Source organism: Rhinoderma darwinii, chromosome 5, assembly GCF_050947455.1.
Source record: "Rhinoderma darwinii isolate aRhiDar2 chromosome 5, aRhiDar2.hap1, whole genome shotgun sequence".
Lineage (NCBI taxonomy): Eukaryota > Metazoa > Chordata > Amphibia > Anura > Rhinodermatidae > Rhinoderma > Rhinoderma darwinii.
Window position 1 is genome coordinate 98,927,852 of NC_134691.1, and position 13,498 is coordinate 98,941,349.

Genomic DNA, 13,498 nt, shown 5'->3' on the forward strand with positions numbered 1-13,498 from the left:
GGAGTATTCCACAATGGTCCTTAATATCCATTACCATTGTCTCTGAGCTAATTAAAGGCCATAGAATCACTTCTGTTTGGGTGCACAAGTGAACAATTTATTCTTGTAGCACTTTAAGTTATAAGCATATTGCTACAGTCCTAATATATCATGTTGTATCTTATAACCAAAAGAAATGATTACTCAGTATACAGTATTAGCGAATGTTTTTTTTTGGCTCATACACACAAATAGCAGATCAGAAATGTTGAGCAGGCCAGTTAACAAATAGCAAATAGTGACCAGCCTATTTTAGGCTTTAATTAACAACAATTTTAATTTTTTTATCCTGTATTTGCTTTGAAAGAGCTATAACTTTTTTATTTTTTCGTCGACATAGCTGTATGAGGACTTGTTTCTTGTGGGATTAGTTGTACTTTTTAATGGCACCATTTTGGGGTACGTGTCAATTTTTGATTGACTTTTATTAACTTTTTTTGGGGGGAATAGAAAAAAACCTGAAATTCCACCATTATTCTATGCGCTTTAAATTCACGCCGTTCAGTGCGGCATAAATAACATGTTACCTTTATTCTATGGGTCGGTGTGATTACGGCAATACCACATATGTATAGGTTTTTTATGTTTTACGACTTTTGCACAATAAAAACTAATTTTAACTAAAATTATTTGTTTTCTCATTGTTGCTTTCCAATAGCCATAACTTTTTTATTTTTCCATCAGTCTAGTGATATGTGGGCTTTTTTTTTGTGGGACGAGACGTAGTTTTCATTGGTACATGGGACTTATTGATTAGCGGGCTGCCGATGGGTGACAGAGTGAGCTCTTTTCCTCTGTTAACAACTTGTCCGCAGCATTTAAGAGGTTAAATTGCCGCGATCTAAGTAAACTTTGACGGCTACCGTTGGAGCAGGAGCCCGGCTGTCATCAGACAGCTGAGCACCCGCTCCAGCCTGCAAGGGACCCCTATGCAAGACAGAATTGGCAGCCGTGAAAAGGTGGCAACTTAGCCTAAAGCCTCTTCGTGACCGCCGTGAAAAGGCATATTGGTAGTCACTAAGTGGTTAACACATGCGTACACACACACACAATGCAAATTTTGTACAAAGGCATATACATTTATTTAATGGGTAACAGTATGTCCTATACTCTATATTATTTGTTCTGTATGAAAGTCATGGTGCCTTCTATCAAAGATCAGGATATCTTGGGTTTATTGCCCTCTGCGGGCAGGCAGTTGTTCTTCCCAACTAGACACACAGAAGGAAGCAGCTACCTGGTACTGAGAGTAACAAATAAGGGCTTGACCAGAGATATGACTTTCTAGTTTATGGTAAATCACCTATTACTTATGTTTGATCCTAGGCAACTTAGCCACTGAGTGTATCTGCAAGCCGCTGTGTACCTGTCAAGGAAAGTGCAAAAATATCCCTGTATATAAATAATAAACCAAATACAGTGAATCCTCTCCATAAGACCATCTCTTTGAGAAAACCAATCCTTTATCTAGACCAGATTTCCTGTGACAGACCTCCGTTATATACTATGTATACTGGCCATCTTCTTTGAGAAGACCACTTCTCTGGAAAAACATTTTTGAATGCAATTTTGGGTGGTCATCACAAAAAGGTTACACTGTCTAGTAGGGGATCTCCATTAAAAAAAAAAAAATGTTCATTCACAAATTGTATTTGAAAAGTTTCTCAAAAAGTGGTGTACAAGACTTACAACACAGGCATTTTATTTTTCATAATGTGAAATATTGAGAAAAACAAGATTTTTGTTCAATATGAGAAATCATTAAATTAATACTCTTGGGTCTTTACTACATAGAACACAGATTGCAGAATGGAAATATAGTGTATTTTTGGTCTTGTAGTTCATAAATTTTGGTTTGCTTATTAAAAGGTAGCTGGTAAGACAATTTAATATTTGAGTTCCGGACAATCAGAATATAGAGCATAGAATAACTTTGTACATTCGCTAAGCTCTAAAATGTATTAAATCTGAAATATTATGTTCAAAACAGTAAAAAAATGGATTTGGGACTCGAACGAGTTGTTCCAAAGTCCCAAAGTTCTTTCAGATTTGCCAATTCAAAAGCCTCTATTACTTCGGCATATACTCTTGAAGAGTCCCAGAAGACTGCACCAGTTTTAGGAACTGCACTTCCTCTGGTGCTATTTATAATATAGACATGGAGCTCGGGTCATGGTGAGTGCTTGTCTATGAGAGATTAGGGACTATGAGATAACTTGTCTATGAAATAAGGACTAAACTCCAGGTACTATTTAACTGCCTGTCAACATCTGAGAAATCAATATGGAATATAGTCCACTGTCTGGAAAGAGTATGACACTAGATAGCAGATGAGCAATCATATAACCACTCAGTTTTCTTACTCCTTGATGATCTTGAGGATCTTCGCTGGTAGAACAAATTCTGAGTTGCAGCAGACTTACCATTGCCATTTTCTTTTAACAGATGTACAGTACCTACTGTATATTCATTGTTATGTGACAACTAGAGTTGAGTCAGAGCAGGGGGAAGTTTTTATGATGGTCTGTACTGCAGACAGTAAAAAGACTAACACTATATTGTGGATGTACGTAAGCTCTGTATGGCAGTTTAATTTGGCTTTGTATGCTGTGATATTATTGAGCATTGTATGGTGATAATTTGTAGCTGAATTTCTCACTGTTATTTATGCACATTTGGGCACTGTGTAGTGGTATTATTTAAACACCATTTGGCTTTATTATTTAAAACCTCCACAACTAAAAAATCCTTCATGTGTGTTCAACACTATAAACAACAATGGAAAAAAAACCCACAAACAATCATTTGCTTACTTATTAGCAATCGCGGTCACTTCTCCACTGAAAGTCATGGAAAGTGTGGCGGCTCGCTAAGTGAGGGTTCCCAGAGTTCCCTGTGGATATGGAGCACACCATAATATTTCATATGTAACTCAGACTGGGTAGAATCCAGCTAACTTCTACTCTAATTTAAAACATTCCTGGACAGGTGGGAGGAGTGCACGACCAAGATGGAGGCAGTTACCACCAACAAATGTACAATGTAGAAGACAAAGTTAGTCAGCACCTCCTAACAAAGAGAAATAAATAGGCAGGTGCTAATCTACTGTGACTGCAATGCTAACAAACACAAAGATGCATCAACGAACTGACGGCGCTAAGGTGTGGGCAAACATTTTAAATATATGGATTATTTTAAATTGCATTACTACTATATTTATCATACTTATAAATATGAGTTTCTTAGCGCACATTTTTATGAAATTGCGTGGGTCCACCTGCCATGACATGTCGACCTCATATGGGTCCCTACACTAAACATTATACCTGTGCAACAGGAGGCTGTATTTAACTAGAGCAGTATAAAGCTGGTTCCTACCTAACCTGAGTTAATTTTGTAGGCCTAAGCCCAAGAGAGAGGTGAGACTCCTGTTGAACAGGAATCATTTTTCCTGTAGGGACCCATCTGTATTAGGTTGCCTTGTTGTGGTTAAAATGCCAACATTTTACCACAAATTGCCACAGTTTTTACAGGTGAAGAACATTTTTTTTTTTAACAATTTCTAAATGCTTGGACAATAACCACATCGTAAAACCATGGCATTTCGCTGTAAAACGCTTGTAGATTTTCCATGAGTTTTTGCCTATGTGGCACAGTATTGTATAGTGTGAACCCGGCATTAGCATCTTTTAGGATATATAGCTGCTTTGATTTTAATAGCTAATTTAGAATTTTCAGTACTCTTGCATTTATGAGATGTTTGGGAGAAGCTTAAAAAGAGCATTTATAGCATGTAGTTTGTTGCTTTGCTTTATGGATTTCCTTAAAGTGGTTATCCAGGACTTTTAAAAATCGGCAGCAATGCAGAGGGTGGTATAAAGTAATAATCTATCATATACTAACCCCCTAAAGTTCTCCCGCTCCAGCATTGAGGCCATGTTCTCAGCAGCCAATTCTGGTCTCGAAAGCTCCTGCAGCGGTTACGTTTCTTTCACAGGCCAGCGATTGGCTGCAGTGGCACATGACCAATGAACAGGGGCAGTGGTTAGCACTTTTTCCTTGCAGCACTAGGGTTCTGGGTTAAAATCAGATTAAGAACAATATCTGCATGGAGTTTGTATGTTCTTCTCATGTTTACGTGGGTTTCGTCTGGGTACTCTGGTTTCCTTCCACACTCCAAAAACATACAGATAGGGAATATAGAGTATAAGACCCACCAGTGATTATAGGCTTCTTGCACTTGTAATGTGAGGCATGGGCAGTGTAAGGCCAGTGTGCAGGATAGTCGCGCAAAACATCGTACTGAGACCAGGAAACATGGCACAACAAAGTCATTTCCTCGGACCGGTATTGACTCAATAAAGAGGCACAGTCTTTCAGCAATGTTACGAACTTGCAGTTTAGGTACAACATGACTCCTGGGTCACCACTCAGTAGGACAGAGACACAGGCACTCTTCTCTGATACTTGCATGTTCTTGCATGCTTTCTCAGTTGACTCTTCCTGGTACTAAATTTACTACAGGATGTATTACATACACACAAGCCATGGAAATGGATGTAAAAATACCACAAATAAGTGGGTTAGACTCAAAGTCTTTCTGCACTATGTCTAATATATATCTCTCACAAAGTCGCTAACTAGGGAGATTTCTGCCTGTCACTCGCTGACGACAGCAATGCGCCACACTTGTGGTGAGGCTCCTGCCTTTCACCCACAAATGGACCTGGACCCTCCAACTTCCAGAGCCCTGCACTCGTGCCGCTCAGCACCTACAGCAGCTTTTCATATTGCAGCTCACTCTATAGCCACGCTGGTCTCATCCTCTCCACTGTTATGGGGTGGCAGTCACCTAACTAAGATGGCATCCGAGTAGTCTCTCTCAGAGCTAAATAATTTAAAGTCAGCCATCGTTACCGGAACCTGCCAATGCAAGGGGTCGGTGAAAATATAGCATAAAATATACATGTATTGTACAGGCACATATCCTCCTCCTGTACGGTACTCCTAGGGAGGGAAAACAAGTTAACACATAATCTATGGCAAAATAAAGGAGCAATGCCCATTTTCTTGGCATGCCACATTTGGCATAATATGCAACATAAATATATAATGCAATAAAATTAATTCTAGGGAAAATTTAGGAAAATGTAAAGAGTTAAATTAAATTTACTACATTGTTAAAGTGTTATAAAGGCTTCGACCACAGGGCTTTGCCATGTGCATGAGCCCTAAAACCTATACTATAACGAACTTTGGGATATTGGTGAAAATAAACTTAACTGTAGCAACCAGAGCCAGACAGCTTCTGTCAAGAAAATTAAGAGCATGTGATGCATCACAAGTGGCTTAAATGCACATAATAAGAACATACATTTTCTTTTATAGAAATCAGATGTCAGACCACAAATAGAAAATTGTAAACAGTTTTGGGCACCTGTGTGTAAGAAAGACATAGCTGAACTAAAGTGGATTAAGGTGGACGAGCAAAAGTTTTTAAGGGAATGGATAAATTGCAGTATGAAGGACAGGTTTTTATCCTCTATAATTCTGTGAAAGTACATGCAGTAGGAGGGGAGCATAATTAACCCCTTCCTACAAATGGACATAACTGTACGTCCATTTTAGCAGTAAATTCCTAAAGATGGGCGTACAGTTATGTCCATAAGATGGCAGGGACACAGGAGCTGAGCCTGCACCATCTGCAGTAAGTGCCATAAGTAATATACAGCTGACATCCCACTGCAACAACCAAGATCAAAGGCCCCCAGGCATACCATGGCTGTACGCCTATTAGGCCATGTTACAGACCCCTTAAATTAATTAGAGCCCAGACCAGACCCCTAAAATTAAGCAGAGCATAGACCACACGCCTTAAATTAATCATCTACCTATAGAAAATTAAACAGACCACAGATCAGACCCTCCTAAACCCCCTAAATTAATCAGACCCCAGATCAGACACTTATATTTATCATTCCCTGCTCCAGCTCCCTTCTCCGCTCACCACACACATTTTCCCTTCCTGATGCCTACCAGCATCAGAACATTGTTTGCACTATCCTACAGTACATCCCAACGCTGGTTGGCACCAGGACCCAGAGCAATGGTTTCTGGAGCTTAACCCATTAATGACATGTCACGTACATGTGTGTGGCAGCCATTAAGGGGAAGTATGGAGCTGCCTCACGGGCTGAGCATGCTCCATACTCAGCGGGTGACGGCTGTGTTATACAGCCAACACCTCACAGCAACGGGCGGAATCAAAGACCACTTTGATTCCACCCGTTTAACACCTTAAATGCCGCGGTCAATTGCGACCACGGCATTTAAATTGTTAGAACCAGGGGGGCACCCCTTCAAACACACCATCGCACCCTCCCACGACAGGATCGGCCGGTGATGAGGGTTTTCATGGCAGCCTAGGTGCCTAATGAAGGCCCCCAGGTCTGCCATCTTTGTGTTCCTTTGAAGCCCTGCCTCTCCTCAAAGGAGACATTCAGTATTACAATATACTACAATACATTAGTATTGCAGTATATCATGCAAGCAATCCAATGATTGCTGGTTCAAGTCCCCTAGTGGGACTAATATAAAAAGTAAAAAAACAGTTAAATAAAGTTTTTTATAATGTTCCAAAAATAAAGAAAATTAAAAGTTCAAAAAACTCCCCTTTTCCTATTTATTCCCTAAAGCAATGTTGAAAAAAAAAAAGTTAACATAACTGGTATAGCCGCGTCCGTAAATGTCAGAACTATCACAATAAGAATTTTTTTAACCCGCTCGGTGAACACAGTAAAAAAATAAAATAAAAAAATAAAATAAAAAAATATATATATATATACACATATACAACATGCAAATTGCTGTTTTTTGATCACCTTAGCACTCCAATTTTTTTTATAAAAAGTGATAAAGTCGCATGTACCCCAAAATGGTATTGATGAAACCTACAGCTCGCCCCGCAAAATTGATGCCCTTACACCACTAAATTGTTGGAAAAATAAAAAAGTTATGGCTCTCAGAATATGGCAACACAAAACATTTATTTTTTTAGCAAATAGTTTTATTTTTTTAAAGTGGTAAAACATAAAACAAAACATATAAATTTGGTATCGCTGTAATGGACAGTGACGTCAGCAGCAGTACTGGTGTCCCCGAGCAGAGCATCAGCTGATGCTCTGCCCAGGGACTCCAGCCCTGCTCACAAACATCACTGTCCATATATGGTCAGTGACCTCAGGGGTTTCCTATCGCTGGAGTTCCCGAGCAGAGCATCAGCTGATGCTCTGCTTGAGAACTCCAGCGATAGGAAACCCCTGAATACACTTAGCAAATATAGATGTTGGGAGCAGGGCTGGAGTCCCGAGCAAAGCGCTAGCTGATGCTCTGCTCAGGGACACCAGCTATAAGCAATGTGACTGCCCCTTGCGATCATGTTTTTGATAACACGCCGACACAAACAGCACAGGAAGCAAGCCCTGAGTCATGTGGGGCCATGTCGGCACATCATCATTATTAGAAAAGCTCCAGAATTTGAATTGCTCGATTTAGTACGTAATTTTAAATTAAAGTATATTAGTAAGTTAATTCTTTTCACTTAAATATGTTATTGCAAAACTATTTTTGGTCCCCGGATACCCCCTTTAAAGCCTTTGTCTGTGCTACACCTAAAATGCATCTATAACTATCTAAGGAGTGATTTTTATTTTTTATTTTTTTGTAATGCTCTTTAGTAGTATCTGTAGTAAACATTCACATATAGAGTATAAAAGCAATGGTCTAACATGTGAAAGCAATTAATTATTTCTGCTTCTCTATAAATTAAGGTGTGTACAAGCATGTTAAATCAAGGACATTTCATTTATTGTAACTACATAATAATCAGCAGGTATAATATGTACTTGAGTTGTCTGCTTGTGTGAAAATTGAATTTATTGACAAAGTGATAGCGACTGATGGCACAATGCCAATTGAGATTCTCAACCAGCTGTCCACAGTCTCTGAATAGCAGTTCAGTCCCATTTCCCTAAGGGTATGTGCACACACACTAATTACGTCCGTAATTGACGGACGTATTTCGGCCGCAAGTACCGGACCGAACACAGTGCAGGGAGCCGGGCTCCTAGCATCATACTTATGTACGATGCTAGGAGTCCCTGCCTCTCCGTGGAACTATTGTCCCGTACTGAAAACATGATTACAGTACGGGACAGTTGTCCGGCAGCGAGGCAGGGACTCCTAACGTCGTACATAACTATGATGCTAGGAGCCCGGCTCCCTGCAGTGTGTTCGGTCCGGTACTTGCGGCCGAAATACGTCCGTCAATTACGGACGTAATTAGTGTGTGTACACATACCCTTATGGTCTCTCGATCTCTCTCTTACTGCTTCACCTGTATAAGTGCAAGTCTTCATTGTAGTTCCTGCAGTTTGTTCATCAACAAAGAAGAAGATTAATGAAGCTCTAAGTCCTGCTCATGTAGGAGAGTAGTTGAAACTGTGTTTCAATGTATTTTATAGTGAGAAGACATACAATAAAATTTTATACACAGCATTTTACTTCACGACCCTCAGAAAGATAAAACAGGCTATTCCATAGTTTTATGAATTGTACCTAGCTTAATGCCAAACAATAACCTTAAAATTCGTTTTTGTTGTTTCTATCTTTTCATAGAACACTCTTGTGTCTACCTTTATTAAAGTAAAGCACAGTTTAAGAACCACTTTGTACTACATAAATAGTATGGGATTGTATAAATAGCAATTTTCGAATATAATGTTTTTATTAGAATTATACGATTTAAAAGTAGATGTAGTCCAATTATAACCTCCTTCAGGAAAAACTAAGGTTGTCTTTTTTAATTCATAAAAGCAGTTTTATGACACTTGTGCTAACCTTAATCCTCTGAATGCTTTGTAGATATGGGCTATCACCTAATACTATCAGCAATGCTGCTTCTGAGGTGAATGCAAACTGCAGTTACTGTATGGCAAAGCAGATCCTTTTGGCTCAATGCACACGATGCGTATTACGTGAGGTTTAGCCGTGCGGATTTGCATGCTGCAAATCTGCAGCGTAATATAGTACCAGCATAGTCTATGAGATTCCAGGAAATCTTATGTACACGCTGCAGTATTTTTCGGGACAAAAATTGACCTGCGGTGCATATTTTAAAATCCGCAGCATGTAAATTTATCTTGCGTTTCCACTTGCGAATTGTATCTGCCTAGTGCAGGGGAAAATTGCACCAAAACCTACAGCATGAAAATACGCAAAAAAATGCATCAAATGCGTAAAAAGCGCACATAAAAATGCATAGAAAAACACACGATTAGGTGCGGTTTTAAATAAGTGAGATGTGCTGCCGACATGGATACGTTCGACCAGTGCGGTCGCACATGGCGCCAGCCGCCACACTGCAAGAGGTGCGCCAGTGGCTGTGTGTATCCCCGCGCCATTGCAACTACCAGCGGGGATACACACACTAACTGCAGTCGCCTTTCCGCCCGGGCGCTTCTTCACTTATTGGCCGTCGCTACCGCTGCAGCAGCTGCTAGCGGTGACATCGGGCATTAGGGCGGTGGAGCCGCTAGCAGCTGCTGCGGCTGCTATAGCAGTAGCGACGGCACTATAGCAGAGCAGGGAGGTATCTCCCTGCTCTGCTATCTACTAGCGCCACTGTAGCTCCCAGAAGGAGCGGAATCCCCCTTTAGCTAGACTAAATAAAAGTTATATCTTAGTTTATTTCCACACATTTATTTGATAGCCGGGAAAGCTGGGTATTTTGTGTGCTCCTGCACAGTTGTCCTTTTTTGTCCTTGCACTACAAGGGGCCTGTGTGGCACTACCAACCAGGGGGCTGTGGGGCCCTACCAACCAGGGGGCTGTGGGGCCCTACCAACCAGGGGGCTGTGGGGCACTACGAACCAGGAGGCTGCATGGCACTCCCTACCAGGGGGCTGTGGGCTGTGTGGCACTCCCTACCAAGGGTCTTTGCAGCACTCCCTACCAGGGGTCTGTGCGGCACCCCCTACCAGGGGGCTGTGCGGCACTCCATAGCAGGGGGCTGTGCAGCGCTCCCTACAGGGGGCTGTGTGGCACTCCCTACAGGGGGCTGTGTGGCGCACTCTACAGGGGGCTGTGTGGCGCTCTTTACAGGGGGCTGTGTGGCGCTACCTACAAGGGGGCTGTGTTGCGCTACCTACAAGGGGGCTGTCTGGTGCTACCTACAAGGGGGCTGTGTGGTGCTACCTACAAGGGGCTGTGTGGTGCTACCCACAACGGGGCTGTGTGGCGCTACCCACAAGGGGCTGTGTGGAGATACCTACAAGGGGCTGTGTGGCGCTACCTACAGGGGGAATCTGTGAGTGTCGGGCTGATGGTCATTTTACTGTCAGTGGTGGGCTGATGGTCATTTTACTGTGAGTGGGGGGCTGATGGTCATTTTACTGTGAGTGGGGGGCTGATGGTCTTCAAGAGGTTTCCGCCACTGACCGCCAATTGAAATTAATAGGAGGCAGTAAATTCCTGCGTCGCTTGTTTGGAGCTTTATTCCTGCGTCTTTTGCATTTACTTCAACAGCTTAAGAAAAAACACAAAAAAAAGGTCACACAACGCAGTTGCTGAAGGAATTTTGAGGCCGATTTTTTTTGCCTTACAAAAAACGTGTGTGAACATACCCTACGAGTGTAGTGTTTGTTCTTAGCCATTTTCTGTCTTTCTCAAAACAATTTTTGGTAGGGGGGCCCTGAGTAAATTTTATCTTTCCGGTGCTGCCTCGAGTCTGAAAAGGTTGGGTAACTCTGTACTAGGCTACAGGGTCCCGTCATGGAGCAGCTCAGTTCGTCATGGGAACGGGGCCCTTTGTTTGGGGGCACTGTTTACAAGGGGGAGGTGGGGGGGCTGTATGGCACGATCTACAAAAAGGAGGTGCGGGGTAATGGCACTGTCTTCAGGGAGGCTATATGGCAAAATCTACAGGGGGGCACTATAGTGTGTGGGGGCCACTAAGTGGACATTCTACTGTGTAGGGGTACTACAGGTGGCATAATACTGTGGGCACAATTAGAGGACAAAATACTGTGTCCTTGCAGGGGTTGTACTATATTATATTATTAAATATTATTATTATACTGTATGGGGGCACTAAAGGGGCATTATAATTTTTTTATGGGGCATTTTTTTTTTAATGATGGGGTGGGGCACCGAAAGATCATTTCGCACAGGGCGCCATCTATCCTAGGGTCGGCGCTGGCTGCCGACATTATGAAAATGTATAGGGAGGGGCGATAGTAGTAACGAACTGTTTCCTTGATCGGCGCTCGTATACACAGCCCATGTCGGGCTGTGTAATAGTACCATTAGGCTGGGGCGTGACTAGATTCCTAAGAAACCCAGGAGGGCAAATTTTGCACATGTCCCCTCTGCTTCTTGCCCTGATGTGTGGGCCCCAGTGGCGTTGCGATTCTGAAAGACAACATAGCTGGAAGACAATGTATGATAATATACTGCATCTCTAAATTATACAGTCATTACAAGTTCCCACATAATAACACTATCCAAGTCACAAATATCACCATAGTGTTACTGAACAAAACTCGGTATATCAAGGCCAATATTTCCAATGATACCATTATACATGGGACAAACAATCCCGCCACACCATGACCACATATTACCATCCAGAGGCATAGCTAGGGGTCTACCACAGGGGGGCGAAAAACATCTGAGTGGGCCCCAACCCAGTGGGCTTCCTCAACGCATGTTTACAACTGCAGAGACGCATCTGGCAGGATCAGGTTTATGTAAATAGCGTAATTTCTGTGCTACTCTATTTCTGTAAACTTCCATAGCAGTAAATGGGTGTTACGTAAACAGCGCAGAATAGCGAGCTATGCTGTGTATGTCACTTCCATTCACAGTACAGTGTCTCCTTACACAGTATAATCCCCTATAGTGCCTCCCCACACAGTATAATCCCCTATAGTGCCTCCCCAACACAGTATAATCCCTTATAGTACCTCCACACACAATATATTCCCCTATGGTGCCTCCTCACACAGTATAATCCCCTATTGTGCCTCCCCACACTGTATAATCCCCTATAGTGCCTCCTCACAGTATAATCCCCTATAGTGCCTCCCCACACAGTATAACCCCTTATAGTGCCACCCACAAAGCATAATGCCCCCATAACTGCCTCCTAAAGTATAATGCCCCCACACAGAATAACGCCATTATAGCTGCCCTGCAAAGTATAATGCCCCTATATTGCCTCCCCACAAAGTATAATGCCTCTATAGTGCCTCCCCACACAGTATAATGCCCCTATAGTGCCTCTCCACACAGTATAATGCCCCATAGTGGCACCCACACAGTATAATGCCCGTATAGTGGCCCCCACACAGTATAACGCCCTAAAGTACCTCCCGACACAGAATAATGCCCCCATAGCTGCCCCCAGACAGAAAAATGCCCCCATAGATGACACACACAGTATAATGCCCCTATAGTGGTCCCCACAAAGGATAATGACCCATGGGGGCCCCCCACACTGTATAGTGCCCCTATAGTACCTCCCCACACAGTATAATGCCCCCTTCTTGGCCCCCACACAGAATAATACCCCACCTATAGCTGCCCCGACAGAGCATATTGCCCCTATAGCTGCCCTCACACAGTATAATGCCCCTATAGTTGCCCCCACAAAGGATAATTCCCCCATAGTGGTGCCACACTGTATAATGCCCCTATAGTACCTCCACACACAGTATAATGCCCCCTTTGTGGTCCCCACACAGAACAATGCCCCCCATAGCTGCCCCCACACAGAATAATGCCCCCATAGTGAACCCCACACAGTATAATGCCCCTATAGTTGCCCCCACACAGTGTAACAACCTCTTAGTTGCCCCTACACAGTATAATGTGCCTACAGCTGTATAATGCCCCTCACACAGTATAATGCCAAAATAGCTGCCCCACACTCAGTATAATGTCTTCATAGCTGGCCCCCATATTCAGTATAATGCCCTCATAGCCAGTATAATTCCCCCACAGCCAGTATAGTGCACCCACACCTGCCCCCATACAGTATGATGCACTAATAGCTGCCCCATGCAATAAGATGGCCCCATGCAATAAGATGACCCCATACTCACCTAACCCCATTCCCTTGATGAGTGGAAGAGTTCTGTCTACTCTGACAGGCTGTGCAGCATGTGGTTCAGCACAGACAGGCACGATGACGTTACTGCACTGTGCCTGTCTGCACTGAGCTGCTCATGGCCATCGTTACACAGTGAATGCTGGAGCAGGGAGCTGACGGCTCCGTGCTCCAGAATTGGATTATACTGTTTCTGCGTTCTGAAGAAGCAGATACAGTTGAAGCCGGAACATGCCACTGCTGTAGAGCCGGGCCTGGGCCCCACCATCTCGGTGGGCCCGGGGCTACTGC